We start from the raw sequence: 19930 nt of genomic DNA on the forward strand, positions 1-19930 counted from the left end.
TGGACTCCTTAATATCCTACACAAATGAACTGAAGGGCCATAGCGCAGAGTCTTTAGAATTAACACGGAGTTAACCATTTGAGAAATGCAACTGGAATGTGCTTCCCTCTTAAATGCTTACCACTTCTACATGTTTTCTGGGCAAGCAGAATTTAGTAAATAGGAAAAGATTTTATTTGAACTTGTGTTTGTGTTAAGATTTTAAAGAGAAAATAATTCATTCTTATACAGGTGCATGATGACCTGAGCCCTAAAAACTGTAAAAGTGACAACAATGCTGAATATATACTGTAACTTGCTTCCAAAACCTTTCACTTTAATCTTGGGTTTTTTGACTTCAGATTTTGCTATTTCTGCCATTTCCTTTACTTGCATCAGCTCATGTTTCTTCTGCTTATATTTGGAAAGATATCGATTGGTTTGTGCCTTTTATAAAAATACAAAATGGAAAAAAATCATTCTCCCTATATAGTTTTTTTTTTTCCTCTGACATGAAAATATTGAAATATGTGAAAGGAATCTAAATTTTTGGGTAATGAGTGGGATATCCTATTTTGGCTCAAAATATAGGGATTCAGATTTTGTGGCAGGCACAAGATCCATTTGTATACCTACCGGTATTTCCTGAAAATTCAGAAACATGAACATTTTCCACTAACTGCACGTAGAATCACTTTCACAGATCTGCTCTGCTCTGGAACAACTATAGTTGTGTGTTTTGTAACAGTTCAACATCCTTTTGTACTTCGGGGATAGAGAAAGTTTGACTTAAAAATTATAAGCCAACAAGTAATTAATAGCCATAGTGGTGCTTTAGCCCAAATCATTTAATCATTTCAAAACTTCTATTAGATAATATGACTAGGAAAAACACAGTATATGTGTCATTTATCATTTACATTCCATACAGTTATGGATACTAATCCAAAGATGATAAGGGTCCTGTAGAGGGCCAAAATTAAAAGGAAACAAATATATATGCAAAGGGATTTATTAGTCAGACTGACAGGCTTTAAGGGAAAATAGTCACCAATGGCTGTCTGTGTGCTGGAGAGCTGGAGGATCCAACAGTTGCTCAGCTCAAGAACCTAGAAGCCACAGATCAACAGAGATCAAAGATACAGCAGCAATCAAAGACCAAAGACCTAAAAGTCCTCTGGAAAGTCCTTGGTAACAGTGGTATTGGAAGGCCAAGCAGGAAAAGACACACTCACTCTGGCAGAACGCAGCTTTTCAAAACAAACTCACTTCCTTATTCTTTCTTTTTATTACATCTCAGCTATGAGCCTACTGACTGTGCCACCCACAACTGGGATGGGTCAATCATGTCCAGGCACATCAAGAAAAAGCACTGTGAACTGTGATTCCGTTCTTCCAAAGTTTGATGATAAGGGAGGCTCCGGGGTGAAACCTCGCCAACAAATTTGCCATGGTTGTATACTATTAAGGCCTTAGCTGGCTCACTTCTTGTGCTGGACAGTTATTGATTGTAACTACAAGTGGCAAGAAGAGGGTTCTGACTCCTGCAGGAAAGACAAGCTCCGATTTATTTCACAGGTGAGTGTTCTAACTTAAAAGAGAAAGTGGGCAGACAGTAAGCCCTGTGGGTCCTTTTTGACCAGGAAGTCACCCAGCTCAGGGCTTTAATCATAAACAATGGCAAGGAAATCCTGAGGTAGTAATTTCCCCAGCTACTTCCCACGGCCTCCACTTGCTGTTTATAGTTCTGCACTTTCAGCTGAAGCTTGTCCACCTTAGTCTGCGCCCTGCTTGGATTTTCCTTGTCTCTCTGCCTAAAGTGTGTAGGTAAACATGTGAAGGTGATCCAAAGTTCCAGCAGTTTACCCTGGGTGTTCCCTCAAGTGAAGCAAGGTGTCAAACTATGTCAGAGTTGTGATTTGTAAAATAATATGGATTTACCTCTACTTATTCCATGTTTTGAGAAACACAGCTCTGAGCAGTGACAGAACCATTTCTTTTGATTTACCACAGCACCCCAGCAGCCCTTGATGTAGAAATCAGATCCATTAGTGTGAATGTAGTCTTCTACCCTTCCATCCCAACCAAACTACACCAGCTTGAGGTTTCTCAACAGGAATAAGTTCAATATTTAAAAGACCACTTACGGCAAAGTGGAAATCAATCACTCCCCAAACAAAACAGCTCATCCCTTGAACTTTCTAATTGAGCCTTTCATTTGGGTAAAAGAACTATAGAAAAGGTCAGGTTTTTTTTTTTTTTTTGAAAACTAGCATGAGTAGCAGCATAGATAGGAAAATTGTACAAGCTCATTGCCTCAGTTACAGTTCATGCCTCAGCTGGAGAAAGACACAACGAGGCAGAGTTTCTTTTTTTTTTTTTTTTTATCGGTACCAGGGATCGAACTCACGACTGCCTGCTTGCAAGGCAGGCGCTTATGCCGCTGAGCTAAATCCCCAGCTCCTGAGGCAGAGTTTCTTAACTGTGCTCCATGGAGCCTCGTGTGAAAAGAGGGAAGAAGAAAGCAGGTAGATGGGATGCTTTGCGTTACTCTGTTTCCCATGTACATTATCCAGAGTATTTCTGATTCAAAGTTGTTGGAGTCAGAGTCTAGCAACCCCTTCAATGTCACACCTCTAGTGATTAGGCTCATCCTCTTGAAAGTGCTAACTCCCAATAGCACAATGAATTGGGGACAAACTCTTTCACACTTAAGCCCCTCGAGGACAACCAAGAGCCAAACTGTAGCACTCTCCTGCTAAGTATCAACTTCTTATGCCCCTCAGTTTCCTTCCATTGGCCCCACACTGATCTCCTCTACTTCCCCACAGCTCCTGCTGTGAGGTATAACTTTTTACCAAAAGTTATCTGGAAACCCATTCCTGCTAAAGTTGAGCTGATAGTGGACAGTTAACTATTGATTTTAAATTTCCTGAGGTAAAGATGAATGCAGGGATCAACGTGGTTGAGGAGTTGAGCCAAGTCTATGTTTTAATTAAAATCCCCTTTCTGTTTTCATCTATACATCCCTCTAAATCTCAGGTTTATGAAACTGAATATTCATATTATGTGTTTATAGTAAATTCTAAGACCAACGCAGGGTTAATTACTAAAAATCCAATTTGCTAGAGGGGGAGAGGTGGTAAAGGAGGACACAGAAATCTGAAAGTTGAAGTTAATGATCCTCCCACTTGGGAAAGGAAAGCCTTTGATGTTAGGCCTCTCTTACATCTCTCGCTGACACACTTAGTAACTGGTAGTTGTGGTTGTGCACTGGATGTTCCCTGCAGAAATCAACTTGCCACTCAGCAGTGAGACATGCAGTAACCTGAGAGCCTCTAACTGAAGTGGCTTTGGGCTCTTCGCTGGGATCAGTACTGAGGCTACACTGTCCCCCAGGCAATAACTGGGTATGGCAGAACAACTGGACAGAGTAGGATTACCATTGTGTGGGGATTTCTGTGCAACATGGGACTCTTATCTGGAGAATTTCTGTGCTGGAGACTTGCTCAGAGCTGTACTCCTGAGGCTGCTTCCGTTCCCTGTCCCCATTACTTGCTTTCACGGGTGTCAGCTCTTCACTAAGTCTGAAGGCTTTCTCTGCCAGATTCTGCTTACATGACCCTTTATCTTTTGCAAGAGTTATCTCCAATCAATCTCTTGTACTTCTAACTCTACCATGGCATCTGGTTAATATGGAACCAATTCAACACAATGACTCAACTAAATTTTTTTCCTATCCCTAAAAATGGAGATATTATATTTGGAACAATATCTATATGAAATAAATAACATTTGCATACAGTTTCTTGAATATAGGAACCACTCAAAGATAAAATGGGGCAGCTGCTTGAAGAACAGTGGGCACAGAAACTATATTTTCTATCAAAATTTCAAGTTCCTAATCTCATTTCTTGCTTTATAGGCCCTGAAGAAACTAGGTTGAGTTTTCAAATGTCAGAGGGCATTACATATATATATATATAATGCCTATATGACTATATATATATATACATATATATAAAAACACACATACAAATATATGCCATAGAACAATTTTGGAGTGAAATCACACTTAATATCCTTTGGAGTATATGGTTATAGATTCTTTCCAGAGAATTTTTACTGGGAGAAGAAAAGCTTTTTCAAAATGAAGGTGTTCATTTGGCACTTACGAATGGGCTATCATGAAATGCTTTACCTCGTACTCTGATGAGCATTCTGGTATTACAAGAAAATATACTGATTGACTCAGTACAAACTTTACATATTTTAATACTAGGTATTGATTTCAAAATTCTTAATATTTTACATCAATACTCTAATATTTTACTTAAATAGGTACTTGATAGATAAGAGTGGAAAATAATTACAGAATCGAATGGATCTGAGCAAGCACTGTACAAACTCTTGGAAGAAACTCAGAAATGTACCTCTACATTAGTACAACAGAAACACTAAGATTATTACAGTGAAGAAACAAAGATGGGACATAATAGCACAACAATGTATTCCTCGAGAAAATGAAAACCAAGGATTATTGCTTTGGTATTTTGTCATGTAATGAAGTTGTTTAAAGAAGAGAAAATAGGAATAATCAATGGGAAAAAAAGAAAATCCCTAGACATTAATAACAAGCAGGGTTTCACCCCCTCAGCATGGGAGGCTTGCCCGCCTTCTTCCAAGAGAAAAGAACAGCAAGGTTCCATGTCGTCAAGGCATTTATTCAGCACACATCCCATAGACTCACTCTTCAGTGGCTTTGATATAACTCGCATTGTTTAGAAAGTGTCAGACTATTTAATCTTAGAAAAAGAACCACTTGTTTAGTAATAAGAGCTGTGCAAGTAGCTCATTTCATCTTAATTAGCTGAAGATGATGCTTCTGAAGTGCTCTGCTTCTTATCAACGCCATGCTTTCTGTTGCAAGTAAGATGACTTTGACATTCCTAACAATTCAGCCTCAGGAACCAAAATCAGGACCTCGGATTCTGCATTAAAATTGTCAAGGGGCTGTGAAAGTGGGTGCCTCAGATGTGTTTGTTTTTTTCACTGGAATAAGCTACATTTTGCACTGTGAGCAGACTAGAAAGTGGCTTTTGGCATCTGCATTCAAAAATGAGTGTGTGCCCACACTGCTGTCAGGAGGCTGCCTGGCTTTACAGTGTGAACTAGGGAGAACTCTGCTACCTAGGAATCTGTGTGCTCCACTAGAAAGAAAGGATAAAAGAGCATAAAGTGAAAGGATAGATGAAGGATTGCATCATTACTTTAGGCATTCTCTTTTGAGCATTATTATTATTATTACAGTACTATTTGCTTGAGAACAATACTATTAGATTAGATGCAGAAAGTCCTACAGAGGCCTCTCTTTAGTATTTGCTTTTCCCAACCATTGAGATCAGAGTCCTCAGTGGCCTCAAGTGTTTGCACAACTGACAAATAAGAGTGGAAACATCCCCTGCTCCAATTAATCAGCTCCCATGTAATCTGCAGGTAGCCGTCCTGAGCCTCTACCAAGCCCTTCATTTACACATTGTTCTCACACAGCCTCTCACAGGAAGGCAGCTTTCTGAAAGTGCTGCAAACACTAGGTGTGAAAAATAAGGATGATATAAATAGCTTTTCACTTCTAATTGCAAGTTGCCACTCACATTTTGTTCTTGCCAGCTCTGAAATGGGACAGACCAAAACCACAGATAGCACAGGAACCCTAGGAAGGTGAGTCGGTGTCTGCTGCTGAGGGTGATCAGATATCCAGAGGGCACTTCTCAGGCCCTAGAAGGCCACGTGAGGCTGAAAGAATACATCAGGGCAGGGTAAAGTGCAGCCACATGCCAACGGAATGTTTCTAGGGTACCTGTGATGCTCCTTTCCAGCCTGAAAGCTTCCTTCTGGTCCTCTGCATCCAGCTCACCTTCCAGCTCATAAACCTACAACCAAACCGTGACATCAGACCACATGCTGGCAGCAAAGCTGGCACTGTATCTGTCATATGAAATGGGGGTGAAGGGAAAGTAGGTCAACTCTCTTTCCAACTGAGGCTAAACAGGGCCCTTTTGGGGAATACTTTTTCCAGAAGTAAACTGATTGAAATACACTCACAAAAAACTTGTAAGGACTAAAGGAAATGAAAGGCTAACACAATTAAGAGGGGCAGGCTTCCCTCCTTATATTACAGAACCGTACCGCACTCACATGAGTGTGCACGCAAGAAAATCTGTAAGGTAAAGACTGCTGCATATGTGTCAGCTCAGCTTTTGCACATTCAGCCAATGCACTCATTCTTTCTCTATGTTCAGCTCAGATTCTCTAAGGGAATTTAGACCCTGTGTCTCTCAAATATGTGTCACATCCCTGTACTCCCGCTTGCTGAGATAGCTATAGTGGAAATGCCTGTGGGCTTACAGAGTCATCGGAACAAGACTAACTACTACACACCACCCTGGAGTGCAAGGCATAGAACAGGAAACAAAACAGACACCTCTTCCCTGTACGAGCACGCATTCTCACAAAGGAAGCAGGGAAGCCAGGCAGCTACAGAATTATATTTGGCGTTGTCAAGGCTAAGGAGAGAAATGGGCAGGGGAGGGGCAGGGTGTTGGTGCAGGAAGGGTGTGAGCTGCACCTCCTACTGAGGGCTGCTAGATATCAGCCCTCCTTCTCTGTGGTCTCCTTCACTCAAAACCACCTGCTCAAGGAGACCTCTCAGGTCACTTAAAACAGCGCAGCTGAATGCTCCGAGGTTGCCTGTGCCAGACCCCACTCTCACCCTCCTCATCTCCTTCTTGCCATTCAAGCCAGACCCTCCTTGTCATCCTCAGAGGGAGGCAGAGAGAAAGGGACGGTGAGCAGGTGCGGGTGCAGATGAGCCCAGTAAGTGGCTCTTCTGGATCCCTGGGCAATAGGAGCTTAGCCCACAGTTACCAGGATGTGAGCTAATGGATAACAGCCCTCTCCTTTGTTTTCTAAAAGATTTATTAAGGAATTGTTTGCTTTGTTTTGTCTTTAAAGGTGATAAAGACACATCAAAGTGAAAAACAGGTTTAGTAAAGCAAATAATACACACTACGTAATTCGGTCTGTAAAATTTTGTATGTAATTGTATCAGTTAAGAATGGTTGCTATGTGTTGACCATTGTTCACATGTTGCAAATTTATTTCCAAAATTCTTACATTAATGGTATTTAGAGTTGGGGCCTGTGGGAGGGAGGTAATTAGGATTAGATGAGATGAGATCATGAGAGTGAGGCTTGAATGATGGGATCAGTGGCTTTGTAAGAGGAGGAAGAGAGGCCTGAGCTAGAAAGTTTGCTGTCTTGTTGATGACACCATCTACTGGGGTGTGGCATCGCCAGAGGACTCAGGCCAGAAGGGAAGCTAAGGTGAATACCATGCTCCTAACCCCAGAATAATAAGCCAAACAAACTCCTATTTTTTATAAATTACCCACTTTCTGGTATTTTTTTAACCTTTGGGAAGTTGATTAAGGCAATCATATCTTGATTATATTTTAAAGAAAATTAACAATAAGTTCATTTTTATCATCTAATCATTTAGGAGATCATGCTATTGAGGTATTATTGGTTCTAGGATTAATAGTGGACAAAATACAATGAGAAACAAAAACTAAATCTTGTAATCTTAAATTAGAATTGTAAATACCAGTATCTTTCATGTACTTTTAGGGAAAAATATATGCATCATAGTTCTTTGATTTTATATCTATCAGTTTTTACTCTTTTACTAAAAGTCTGAGTTCTAATATGTTTTTGATAAATACACTAGTTCTATTGCTAGTAGTAGAGGAAAGGGTTTTGGGCCCAGGCCAGATACTGTGGTCGGTAAAGCCAAGGAGCTCTATCTCCCCAACCTTTAGGAATCTACCTCTGACACCAAACAAAGAACAATGGGCTACCTGTGCATCCCTAATGCCCCCTTAGGTTCCACCCCAAGCCAAGGCTACTTATGTGCCTCGCTCCACGTGTTCCACGGAGAAATTGCCTGCCCAGGGTGGAGATACTGTGCTCCAGGGGGTTGGAGGTGTCTCTCCCCGCATTCCCAAAATAAAGGTTATTTATATTTCATACTTCTTATCTTTTCAGCCACCGACGGTCCCTCACCCAGTTTTATCAGTAGAAAAAATGTTTTGAAAAGTATATAGAATTTGATATTTTTGTTTTTATAACATAGAACATAAAGGATATATAGTGTAGACAAATCACTATAGGTAGAATATTAATTCTAGGCATAATTCTTTTTTATGTATGTTTTATGCCATCAATTTGATACAAAGTTAGCTTTATTTGCTTTAGTTGATATTAAAATTTTAGGGACTTCCATCTTTTTCTTTGATTTAAGTTCGTTCTTTAATTGTGAAGATTATACTTATTTATATTATGCAATAAAACCAATTATAGTCACAATATAAATAAATTATATTCACAAAGTCTCATTTTCAGTACTGAATTTGCTTCCTGTAGGTAGCTATTCTTACTAGTTCACCTATTGTTATAATTTCTTTTTGAAAATATAGATGGATGAATACATTCCGTCAGGCAGCCTCCCTTTCTTATATAAAAGGGTGTGAGTCAGCTTGTCATCCCTGGGTGCAAATTACCTAACAAAAGCCACTTAAACAAGCAAAGATATATAGACTCTTGTTTCAGAGGTTTCAGTGCATGGCCAGCTGATTCCATTGCTTTTAGGCCTGTGATGGAGTGCAGACATCATGGCAGAAAGCTGCAGTGGAATAAAACTGCTCATCTCATGGCCACCAGAAAGCAGAGAGAGACAGCCTACCTGGAGGGCATCCTCCTGCTTGTGCTCCACTGGGACTCCCGACTTGCTGATGGTGCTGTCCACCTTCAGGGCTGCTCTCAGCCCTCACCTTGCTGTCCTACCTGCTGATCATAACTGGAAATACTCTCATAGACACAATCACAGTGTGCTTTACTAAGTTCCCAGGCTCTCACTCCAATAAAGTTGAAAAAGAAGATTAATCATCATGGATATACACTCTCCACACTGTCATCTTGCTCATTCACAATAATTATTCTGGTAAGGATAACATGTAAAATATTTTCTATAACTCTTTTTTGATCAGCATATATATGAATGTACCATGAATAAGCACTAGTATTCCATCATATGGATGAAGAATCAGTATATAAAGATGATACTTTTTGTTTTTATAGTACTGAGGATTAAAGTCAGGGTGTTAGGCATGCTAGGTAGGCGTATTAGCAGTGATCAACGTCCTCAGCCCTGATGTTATTGTTCATAGGACTTTTTAAACCCTCAAATCTCAGTTGAATATTTTTTTCAAAAAGTGTTGTTTCCAACTTTGTAACATTTATCACATGTCCTGTATACATTCACTGAAATTAGTTCAAAAACTTTACAAATTCTATTTTAGTTTTGTTTTGCGACAGGGTGTCACTATGTAGTTCAGGCTATGCTTACACTCACTACATAACCCAGGTTGGCCTTGTACTCGCGGCAATCCTCCTGCGTCAGCCTTGCAGTTGCTGGGATTACAGGTGTTTCCCACTACAGCTGGATTTAAAATTCTATTATATTTTGTTTTATGATACTGGGGATTGAACCCAGTATCATACTGAGCAACAACCCTGGCCCTTTGGTTACATATTTTTTTAAATTTTAAAATGAAGTCTTACAAAGTCACTAAATTGCCCAGTCTGAGCTCAAACTTGCAATCCTCCTCCTCCTCAGTCTTTCAGGAAAGGATTAGAGACATATATTGTCATGTGTGTCATAGGATCTTCCTTTTTTTTTTTTTTTTTTTAACCAGGGATCAAACTCATGACCGTGTGCTTGCAAGGCAGATGCTTATGCCACTGAGCTAAATCCCTAGTCCCTTCCTAGGTGTTTTTAAGTTCCCTAGAATCATCATTTCTGTTGATCCTTGCTATATCTGCTCTGAATTCTTCTATATCATGAATTTATTTTTCTCCTATTTCTAAACCTTAGGAAATAGATATTTTCTGCAAAAAAAAATGGAGCAAAGGCACATTATTAACAAGATGAAATATGCAAGGGTGTTTTTGGATACACTGTATCACTCCTCTGTAGAGAACAGAACAGGTATAGTGTAGGAGCAAATGCATTCTCACTACCCATAAGAGAGAAGACACATAATCTAGTCCAAGAAAAGTTCTATTTGTTGGCTCAAGGTAAAGCAAGAATGAATGGATATATCGATATGAGGCAACTCTCAAAAACCAGGAAGCGATAAAAAGCAAACGTAATGATGGTGGTAGGGGATATCTGGTTCATCCTCAGGCGCTGCGGCCTTGAATTGAGCGTCATCAGGCTTCCATGATTAACCAAAATCTTACTTGGGATTCCGATTTCTGAGCTTGCTTTCTACATTCACAAGTATTCTCTGTTCACCTTTGTTTAGCCTTTTTTCTTTCAAGTCTTTAATTATCTGCTCCACTTTTTTCCTTATCCTTTCCAAGTAAGGATTAGTGACTTGCTCCTTCAATTCTGACATGTTTGCTGCCTAGAATAAAAAGAACGGACTGAAGTAGACCAGTGTCCACTTGATCTTCACATTTCTGCTAACAGTCTTCAGTTCCTGGTCTGCCTGGATGCCATGCCTTTACTCTTATACTAAATCTCTTCCCATTATGCCTTCCTAGTCTCTGCTGCCCTTGAGCTTTGAATGATGAGGCAATAGAGACGGAAGCAACCAAGAGAGAGAATGGGGTGAGCAGTGGCAGAAACAGACCAAAGATGAAGTACCATATAAACACTGTGACACACGTTCCATATAAACATTATGACAGTGTCTGTGTTAAAAGAAAGATGACCAACTAGCAATGGAATTTAATTGAATAAAGCACTAGGGCATCATTTTTATTCAGTAAAGAAGCCAATGGCACATGATACACCTGGACCAATGGTGCAAGCAAGCCTCCACATATTATTTTTACATCTCACTTTTATAATTCTGTGATTCATTACTGGAAACAAGTTTAGGCTCCAGGAATTTGGCAGTAACAGATGTTTTCGGTGCCAATACTCTGGCATAAGGAAGGTTAATTGTGGAGGCTGCTCCTGGCTTTGGCTGGCTATACAACGACTTTGTGTCTCAGTGCAATTAATTATTAAGAGCTGTATCATGAATCTCTTAGTGCACTTAATGTTAGAATGCATCCTTCACAGCTAGAACTTCTCAGTCTAGCAGGTTACCAGGTTACCATCTGTGCAATTTAAGTAAGAGACTTCTATGTGGAGGGTGAGAGAAAAAAATAATTTCAGAGGCAATTCCGGGCTTTTCTTTGTGGGTTTGGGACTCAGAACTATAGTGTTCAAGAATTAGAGGGCAAAGGGAAGAGATAGTGAGTTCGTTTTCAACAATATTAAGGTTAATTAGGTGACATCTTCATAATGTATGACTGCAAAAATTTGTTAAACAGGACTAGAAGCTCTTTTCATTCTTTTTTCCCAGTGCATGTTTTCATAAATGTTGTGCATATTACTTTTTTCCTTAGCCATCAATCATTTCAAGCTTTCACATTTCGCATTTCCAACAGAGAGCGAAAAGGTCTGCCTCAATGAAAAAAGGCTGAGTGATTGGCATGTTTCTTCAGTCTAGAAGACTGGATTCAACAGTGACCTGGTGGCTGGGATTTGGGAAAAAGGGTTTTGGTTTTTTATTCCCAAGTATTAAATAACATAATAAGCAAATAACTTAATAAGCAAAAACAGACTCTTTACCTTTTTAAAAATTTAAAATAACTTGTGTAATTGAAGGTCCCATCTCCATAGCTTTCCCAGAGGATCAGCTTTCCCTCACACATTAGCATCAGGGCTACCGCAAGTGGCTGTGTGCTTGATAGGCTGTGTGAAAGTCTTTGGTGGGAAGAGACTGAAACCAAGGCTCAGCCTCGCTCAGAAAGTTCTAGCACCTGTATTGCTGGCTCCTGCACACACATATAGCACTATGTCCTTCTTCCACTAATATTTTTGCTCAGTGATACATTCTGCCCATGATACTCTTTGTGAGAAATAACTGTATCCACTTATAGGGAGTCCCTAGTCTTCTCCTGGTTCCCATACAGATGCATCAGGGCTGACGCTCAATCCTGAGCTTAGCATCATGGGAAAAGCATCACCTCAACAATACACATTTGCAGATATAAAAAGATCTATTACTCCAGAAGCTCTTATCAATCTGATTTTTCTGGTTGAGCATTAATAAAGTGTGTAAAACATAAGTGATAAGCATTCTTCCCAGATCATTGTCACAAAACCATTAAGGGCCCTAGAAATATAAATGTTTTGTAGGCAAATACAGAAAAATTATATCTAGACACTCGATATATTGATTCCTAAGTAGCAAATAGATACATGCTCATGAAAAAACTCTTCCTTTCACAAGATTCTGCTTATAGGAATTTAACTGTTCTTTTTTTTATTTCCAGGGTAGTTTGGAAGGTAGAAGCTAATTGGCCTAATTGTTCAAGCTGAGAACAGGAAGAGCAAAGGGTCAGCTAACCTCCTCCTGACTGAATGGAGAATCAATGGATGCCTTGGGGGCTATAGATTGGCCCCTGGCTCTCAGCTCCTGCTCCAGTGAACTCTGGAAGATAAGACTGAGTAGACAGTCAATAGACCCACTTCGCTGACTGCCTTCTCTGTCTTCTCTTCTGCATCTAACACGCCTGCGTCGTCTCTTCTGAAAAACATCAGCCTCCAGTTTCTTTTTTTGCTTGCATTCTAAGGAAAGGCAGCATATCTTTTAGGCAAGCTGAAATCATCAATCCAAATGCAACTTTGCTTCTTTGGGACTTCACATAGCAGGCAGCTCTGGCCAGGAGCAAGGTTTACCAGAATTGCTTAATATTCAATTAAGCAAGACCTACAAGCCCAGGAAGCACATTTGAATGGGAGGGATTTCATCTCTTTAAAGTTTCAGGACTAAAGAAAAGCCAGCCTGCATCAGGAAGGAGAAATGCATCCTAAATAACCTGCAAGCCCAACATGGGTATGGTTTTCACCTGGCTATGGAGTGATTTTCCATCATGTGCACTTTCACATAGAAATAAGTGTTTCCAGAAAGGAAGTCACAGTTGCCTGCAGTCATATGGGGAGGAGGAGACTGGGGATAAAAATCACAATGTCCATGACATTTCTTGAAGAAAAAGAGCTCTTTGCTTTATCCACCTCCATCTTACTTTGCAGTGAAGACAACAAGGGGAGGGGGCAGTTCACAAGGGTCTCTATCCCTACCCCTTAGGAGCTCCCATTAAAGACAGGATGTTCTGTGGTCTGCAGCTGGTGCTGCCCTAATTCTTTCTGAGTTGTGATACTGGAGCCAAAGCTCTCTTTGCTGCACTTAATCAGTGTTTGAAGTTCAGCTTTTCTGAGGGCGTGAAACCTTGGCACCGAGCACATGTATAAAAGCCAAGGGCTATTTTTTATTTCTCCTTTCATTACAACCTTTCACATTATCCTTTCCCTTTTTTTCTCACTAGAGCCTCTCTTAGGGGCAGAATTGAGGCTTGAAAATAGAAGAGACTTTCCAGCCTCAAGTCCTGCCTGCCTCCTCCACAGAAGGAAGAGGCACCAACACTGCCTCTTGGTCCTTGCAAAGCCAGGCCCTGAGTACCCAGGACTTCCACTGCCATGGCCATGGCCCATCGTGGGTAGTATTTTACTCCTGCAGTATTTTATGGGTGCTCATTGCAAGTAACTCTTTGAAAACAAAGCTACAAGCATAAGTACTAATTTGTTTGCCTAAAGAGTATAAAATCTGGTAGGGAGATAGCCATTAAAACTTCTGCAAGCTGAATGGCTGATGATACTTTTTTCAGAGGAAAAGTGGTAAGTATGTGCAGGAGGGTCACTTTACTGTCACAGGTAAGTTTAGCTTCTTGTGTTTGTCTAAAGTGGGAGATCCTTGACAGGAGTATTTTACCAAGATAAGTGCTGGTCAGAGTGTCTTGGGATCAGTGAAGTAGCTGAGATTTTGTTTGATTTCTGGGCCCCACTGCAAGGCTTCTGATTCAGTAGCTTTGCAGTGATATCTGAGAATTGAGACTTTTGTGTTAATGACTCTTGAACACCTAAGTTTAAGAGAAATTTATAGATTAGGTCTCCAAAGTCTGATTTTATGTTTTTCCAAGTCCTCTCTTCTTCTATGCTTGTTTTCTGTGATTGATGTCTTCTCTGTCTCTCTCTCGACCAGTGATTTTTGCATTATTGGTTACGATATACATACCAAGTGATTTGTCACAAATAAGTTATTAAGTGCTACATACAATGGATGATTTACTTTTTAGAAGATTCAGTATTCCACTTTATAAGAATATAGCTCAACGTATTTAAATAAGCTGTCATGAGAGAGAAAGAAAATGTTCAAGTTAGCTTACTGGGAATTATGAATAACATTCAAACTATTTGTTCTATACCTCCTAGCACTCCAAAGAAAGTGTATAATGCAAACGGACAAAAAATTTAACAGTAGGCAAAAACTAACTGCAACACCGTTCTGCCATATACTTCTGATTTGCGCATTATTTTAATGAGCATTTCTCACTGGAAGCACATGAAGGGTAATTATTTGTGACACTGTATTATCCAACACTGCAAAGGAGTTTTAGTATCTCTAGATTCTGCCCACTAAACACTGGTAGCATTTTCTAGTCATTGTGGGAGATAATATAAAACTAGGTGTTTATAAGCACCCAAGTCTGTCCCTGGTTGCTTCCATCTTTCCTTCATGACAATCACCAGAGAAAATTCTCTAAAATGTAAATCTGATAACTTCACTCTCAGCTGCTCAAAATTATTCTGTGAGTCCTCATTATCTGCAGAGAAAATGCGAACTCCATCAGTTTCAGATTCAATATCCCTAATGCACCAGCCCCATCTATTTCTGAGTTTCATTTCTGCTCATCTCACCTACCAATCTTATTCTATTACATGCCTTTTCCTTAAAACTCCCAAATTTCCTCTGCTGCACTGCCCCTTCCCTGACTTTCATCCTATCTGCCTGACTTCTTCCACATCTTTTATGACTTGGATGAAGAATGTTTGCATTTGCCTAAGTCTAGGATGGACAAGGGAGGCTGGCTGCAGGGATGTGCTTCTTCTGTCACTTTACTCAGAGAAATGCACTACAATTGTTTAATTCTTCTCTTTTTAGAACAATGAAGACATTTTGTATCATACCTGGCATAACAATCTAGCTGATGGTGGCTGCCCTGACAATACTGCATGAACCACTTACAGCAGACATTGTGCTAGCCACTGTAGCTTCAACTGATCTCACAGTGGCAAAGGTTGTAAGAATTTCGTCTCATGTCACTTACAAAATCTTACATGAGAATACACAGTATTGACAGCTCGTTATAGCTGCCAGCAGCCATTCAGAGTTTCCAGCTATCTCATGGCTCTGAGACAAGAGCACTGTTTAAAACACTGGTCTGCTGGGGGAACAAGAAAAGAGAAAAATCAGACATGTGGCTCTGGAACTCCAGGAAGCATTGATCCCTCTCCCTCTAGCATCCCAGCTGCGGATGCATTGACAGCCCTTTTTTTTTTTTTTTTCCTGAGAGAATAGTTAATGCTATTGGTCAAATGTCTGACCCTTGATATCTATGTTGAAGTCCTAGGTTTGTCAGAATGTGACCTTCTTTGGAAAGAGGACCTTGAAAGAGGTAGCCAAGTTAAAATGAAGTAATTAGAAAGGATCCTACTATGGTATGATGGGCCTTATTAAATATGGTGTCCTTGTGAAAAAAGGAGAAATCTAAACAGACACAGACACAGAAGGAAGATGTTATGAACAGCCATCAGGACAATGTGTGTAAAAGTGAGGGACTGAGTAATGTGTTTATAAAACAAAGAATACCAAAGCCTGCCAGCAAACCACTGGAAGCTACAAAGAGACAGCAGCAACAACAACAACAACAAAAAGGAAAATAAAAGAATATCCTTTGGGGTTCTGAAAGAGCATGGCCCTGCAGACATCTTGGATTTTTCTGTCCAGCATCAGGACATTTACAGAATAAACTTCTGTCATTTAAATCTACTCAACTTGCATTGCTTTGCCACAGAGAACTGGAAACTTAAGATTCATGGGGAAAGAAGTGTGGCACTGCTGTGCTGCGCAGATCCCCTGGGCTTCTGGTGCCACATCCCCACCTTGGCGTGGCACCTTGGCCTGGCATAACGCTGACCTGAGGTGGAAGCAACTGCCTTCAACCATGTGACCCTCCAACGTGCAGTTTATGGGTCCTACTTGCATATGAGAAAAAAATCGATTCTTCCAGTGGATTCCATGAGTTCCTTTTTTTGCAAGCTTGTACTCGTGTTCTGTCCACCCTTGCAAGGACCTCAGTTCCTTTAGCTCAGACTGAAGACAGTTGCACCATTCAGCCAAAGCCACCTGCTCACTCTTCAGGTGTGTGCTACCCAGCTCACTTGCAGGTCCTGCAAGACTAAACACTGATTTGGAGCATAGACTCCTCTGTTCCACATGGGATGGAGACTGTGTATGTACAACGAGCAGAGCTTGGTTATTGAATGTAAGCAAGTTTCTACTCCCTTGAAGAATGAGATCTGTTCTAAGCAGAAGTATTCTGCTTTTGTAAGCAGAAGCATTTGATCCTAACCCCATATGACAGTTTGCAAATTCTTCCATTGATTCTAAAGATGGCCCAGGGATTTGGTTCCCTCAGACACCTGGTGGCTAGAACAGCAAAGCTGGAGTCCATGTCCTTGAGGTCCCCTTCCATCTTCCTCAGCTGTGTAGCCTCAATTCTTTTCCTAGCTTTAGGATTCAGACTAGACTCGCGGGAGTCAGTGGCACACTGCTGCTTCCTCCTAATTTTAGAATAACATTCAAGGGGAAAATATCACATACCCAATTTAAGAGTTGCCTGCTGTGTTCACTACAATTTAGGAAACTGAAAAAATTAAAATTCAAGAAAATTTCTAGGTAATTAACAAAATCAGTTTTGTTAGTCAGCTTTCTGTTGCTGTAACAAACACCTGAGATAAACCACCATCTTATGAGGAGTAAATATTTGACTGCTGGTTTCATCCTATATTTTTTGACCCTGGTTCTTTGGACATGCACTGGAGCAGTACATATTGCAGGAGCAGCACATATTACATAGTAGAGGAGTTGCTCAATTCACAGAAATGCCTGAGAGAGAGAGAGAGAGAGAGAGAGAGAGAGAGAGGGTTGGGGTCCCAGTATTCCCCCAAAGGCACACACTCAGTGACCTAACTGCCTTCTCTAGGCACATCCTAAAGGTCCCACCCACCTCCCAGTAACATCACAGGCTGGAGACCAAGCTTTGAACCTATAGGATTTTGGGTGTCATTTTCAAACTATTTCATTCTCCTGCAAAATACAAGTCCATCTTCAAGAGTTCCCAAAGCCCTAATAGTTTCAGCACTGCTCAAAAGTCTGTCTAAAGTTTCCTCTGAGACTCAAGGCAAACTCTGAGCTGTGAGCCCCTATAAAAACCAAGAACAAGTTACATATTTTCAAGATATGAGGACAGAGTAAATGTTCCTATTTTTAAAAAATAACAGGAAAATAGGGGAAACTAGACCAAAGCAAGACACAAAATAGCAAACAAAACAAATCTTGTGGCTCTGTCTGGTATCTAAGCTCCAAAGTGGCAGGACGTGAGCTCTAGAGAGCTTGGATAGCCCCACATGTATGACTTATGGCTGCAGCCCATGAGGTCATTCTTTTGGGCTGGCTCTACGTGCTGCCTGTAGCTCAGCAGGCATTCCATACTCCTGACAAATCTAACTCCCTGAAGTCTCTATTGCAGCTTCAGCTCTCAAACCATATGTGGACATAGCTACGTGAAGGGACTCTTATTGTGTCACGTACTGCTCACCCTCTCAGCCTTTACTCTAAAATCTCAGTGGAAATCTTCATGACTCCCTAATACTTATATTCTACCTCCCTGCAAACCCACATCATAAGGAGAACATCAAGATATAATGCGAGTCATACCCAGCCTCAACCATTGGTTGTATAGTGGCTTCTGAGTACCTGGGCAATCGAGTGTGGAGAAACATTTTTCTAGTGACCCACGAATGCTTTTGAAATGCATTAATACTTTTTTACCCTTGAGCTTGCAAAGGGTAGGGTCTTAGGGACCCTGAAAAGCCCTTAAAGTATATTTCCTATTATTCTGGTGCAAAGAATTTAGCTTCTTTTTAATGGAGCACATCTCCTTAGCAACCACCCTCTCTGGCTGGAACTTTATACATGCTTTTCTTGTCAAACTGCAAGTTCCTCAAATCTATCCACTTTGCTTTTTGCTGCTGTTTCTGGCCAAAAAGATCTAATAAGACTCACTGCAAAGCCTGAATGCTGTGCTGCTTTAAAATTTCCTTCACCCCAATTTTACACTCCGCTTCCCACAAAAATCACAGGGCATGGATAAAGTGTATTCAAGTTCTTTACCATAGTTTAAAGGAGGTCTTTTATCCTTTTCCTAATAGAGTTCTTATTTTTGTCCCAAACCTCATCAGTATAGTATGTACCATCCACATTCGTATCAATATTCTGTTTTTCCAAATTTCACACCTGCATCACCTGTTAAGTTCCACTCACAGAATTCAATGTTTTCTCTGACCTTTTTCTCCAAAATTTTCTAAACTCCTCCCGCAAATCAATCCCAAAACTTCTGAATCACATCATCTGGTGTGGTTGTAGCAATGGCCCCACTTTTGATGCTTAGTTTATGTGTTGGCCAGTTTTTCTTTATTGTTACAAGTACCTAAGATACATCAGTTTACAGTGAGGAAATGTTTAGTTTGGCTCATGGTTTAAGAAGTTCCAGTCCACAGTCACTTGGCATTGGTGGTTTGGCCTTATGGCAGTGCAGGGCATCACACTGCAAAGAAAATGCTCACTTCATGGCATCTGGGAGGCAGAGAGAGGGAGAGAGAGAGGCAGAGACAGACAGACAAACACAGAAAAAGAGAGACAGAGAGACAGAGACACAAAAGGGAAGTCCTAATATCTCTATGAAGCGCACGTCCCCACTGACCTAATTTCCCTTCCCTAGGCCCCCTGTGCTAAATGTTCCAAACCTTCCAGCTGTGCCTCAGGCTAGCAACCAAGATCTTCTAACAGATGGGCCTTCTAGAGATATTTTCAACATATACTGTAGTTCTAAAGGAATTTCATTTTATAAGCTGAGGTTGGGGAGTGAAGCGAGTGAGAACAGACTAAGAAAGGCTTCCAGCTCAATGGCTCCCCCAAATTAAAGGGCTGTACGATCTTCCCAAGGTTCCTGTGGAACAGCCTGAGCTGAGATCTTCTGAAGGATGATGTAAGGCAAATACCTGGATTTTTTAAAAGAGTATTAACAATACAGGAAGTACTTACGTGACTTTAAATGATAACAAATGTGTGAACAAGGGAAGAAATAGCTACTGATGTTGAAATAAATTCTGAGATCCATAATATTCTAATGACCTGTAAACATTAGGACTCCTTCAATAGCACGGTTATCTCTCTATAGGACTTTAAAAAGAAATTGCTACTGGGCACGTTATATATCTTTAATCCCAGCACTCTGGGAGTCTGAGGCAGGAGAATCCCAAATCCAGGCTGGGAAACTTAGCAAAATCCTGTCTCAAATAAACCTTTTTGTAAATGACTAGGAATCTTGCTCATTATCCACATATTGAATTAATGGGGGAAAAATGAAAAAAAAAAAAAAAAAAAGCATTTGCTATATTGTGTTACTTGATCAAACTCATGACCTTGTGTTTGCCAGGCAGGTGCTTACACTGCTGAGTGGAATCCTTGGCCCTGGTGTTATATTTTAGTAATTCTTCCATGAAGACAAAAACACTGCTGAAATGATATTTTTCAACTAATAGAAACGAAGGCAATAACTGTGCTCAGGAAAGCAATGAGAAAATTAAC

General features: G+C 40.4%; 1 long non-coding RNA gene across 1 annotated transcript; it reads left to right on the top strand.

The window, feature by feature from the left end:
- The first annotated feature begins 1018 nt into the window (after positions 1-1018).
- Positions 1019-17042, top strand: LOC134470487 (uncharacterized). Its single transcript, XR_010039413.1, has 2 exons — positions 1019-1557; positions 12435-17042. It is a non-coding gene; the product is annotated as an uncharacterized LOC134470487 (long non-coding RNA).
- Positions 17043-19930: the final 2888 nt, after the last annotated feature.

The sequence above is a fragment of the Cavia porcellus genome, unplaced genomic scaffold, assembly GCF_034190915.1.
Source record: "Cavia porcellus strain 051 isolate PalLab524CR breed Dunkin Hartley unplaced genomic scaffold, mCavPor4.1 scaffold_15, whole genome shotgun sequence".
Classification (NCBI taxonomy): domain Eukaryota; kingdom Metazoa; phylum Chordata; class Mammalia; order Rodentia; family Caviidae; genus Cavia; species Cavia porcellus.